The 1,979-nt window shown below is 37.2% G+C and overlaps 1 protein-coding gene across 1 annotated transcript in view; it reads right to left on the bottom strand.

Moving 5' to 3' along the window:
* The window catches only part of LOC102674722 (coiled-coil domain-containing protein CG32809), a 96,974-nt gene that overhangs the window by 2,205 nt on the left and 92,790 nt on the right, over positions 1-1,979 (bottom strand).

Genomic DNA, 1,979 nt, shown 5'->3' with positions numbered 1-1,979 from the left:
CGGCTAACTTCAGACTAGTTCGGCGCAGCGTCTTGCAAGGCGCGGATGGAGGCTCGATCGATCGTCGAAAGTTGTATAAAAAATTAATAAATGTAAGAAAAAAAGAAATAGAATAGAGAAAGAAAATGGTAACGACTGTATTGTTCCCCAAATCAACTTTCGACGATGTCGAGATGCATCGCAGAAAATGGTGCGTCATCAAGAGATTGAATACGAGATTCAATATGGAATTGAAAGTTGTATTAAAAAGATACGTAACATATATATTTATTTTAAGTGGAAAAATTTGGTAAAGACGCACCGTGATCGTGCGACAACAAATCGTGGATCGACCATTCGCTTATCGCTACGTCATGCCAGTAATAGTGAAATGTGCGCGAATATGTTATACATGCAAGGTGCTGGTGAGACAATGGTGAGCGATCGAGGGCTAGAGCGTGATAGTGAGAAAAAAAACGTGAAAAACAGGCGAAAAAGTAGGATGACCGAGAAATCGGAAGGCGCGAGATCGATCGAACGATGCGAGTCGATGAGTCGTGAGCGCAAAGATAGAATATAAATCAATGGTAAAATATACGTTAAAATATACGTATTAATTCCGTTAGATAGTTACCTGCGGTCTGGGGTTATACGTTTTGTGCGTGCGTTGTGCGTGTTACAAGTCAGTACTCGTTTGGGGCTCTTTTACATTTGGCATCGATTGTTGTCCAGTATTAGTCAACTTAAAAAAAAAAACAGAGAAACCAAAAATCAAAAATCCAAAATCAGATTGAGCCATTCGATCGGCTGGCTAGTCGCGAGATGTCGTTACTTTCGCGAACAGACGCCGCTATGAACGCCACCATGCGGTTCTGTTTCGCACTCTCGTCCCGCATTTATCATCCGTGTTCTCTTTGTCAGTCCGTGTACAAAAAAGAAAGCCGTGCGATTCGAGGAGTGTGTTCGGGCATCGACGAAATCGTATAGTATTTTTACTACAGAGAAAAAAAAATCCGCAATTTTAAGCGGAAGGGAATGGATGATAAAATGTTCGTTTCTGGTTTGTGTCGATATCCGAACGCATGCCCCGACATTCATCTTTTTTGTTTGGCAAAAAACGAAGCTCAAATGAGCATGCATGGCTACACGCTAAGTCGACGTGCAGAGCAAACGAAGATCGCGGATTGGGCGATTCCATTACGCGTGTATAGCATATGTACACTATCGCCCATCGGTATTTAGCCACGTTCGTTCTATTGGATATAAAATATAATTGAAATGATACTATAATACATAAGATATAGTTGAAGAAATAAGATAATGATCTTCAATATAATGTAGTAAGCGTGTAAAAAAATTATTTACAGTTATTATAAAATTAACAATTGTAAAATATGGACACCATAATCATTAGATATAAATTCGATCGAAAAGTTTTGGGAAACTTTTGGATGATAAAATGAATCGAAATGAATATAGTGAAAAATCATAAAGATTGTAATAGAATTATCTAAGAACCACATGAAGGAAGATTAAAAAATTTAAAATTGTTGCTATACCTCGAATTATTAAATCTTCTATTGCTTCTAGCGCAAATCTATACATTTTAACATTTCTACACATCAATAATATTCAATAATCAATATTATTTCTACAATATTTACAATATATTTATTATACACGTTATAATATACATATTTTTAATCCAATTTCACCAAGTGGCCAAATAAGAATGGTTAAGAATGGTTCAGTATACGTTCACGCAGGTACGTGCATGTCGCATGCTGCGCGTATGGGACGCGCGCATTCCTTTAACGTATACACGGAGGAACATGCTTCAAAGTATAGACGAAGACGAGTGGTCTGGTCGAAAAAAGAAACACAAGTATGTACACGGTATAAAGTAATGTACGAAAAATAATTTGGCCGATCAAAGATACACAGTCATAACTTGGTCCAATCCTTATTATAGTAAGGCAGTACATATTTACGGATTTGAA

Source organism: Apis dorsata, unplaced genomic scaffold, assembly GCF_000469605.1.
Source record: "Apis dorsata unplaced genomic scaffold, Apis dorsata 1.3 scaffold_60, whole genome shotgun sequence".
Taxonomy (NCBI): Eukaryota; Metazoa; Arthropoda; class Insecta; order Hymenoptera; family Apidae; genus Apis; species Apis dorsata.
The sequence above is the reverse complement of the archived record's forward strand: the minus strand, read 5'-3'. Positions and strand labels throughout refer to the sequence as shown.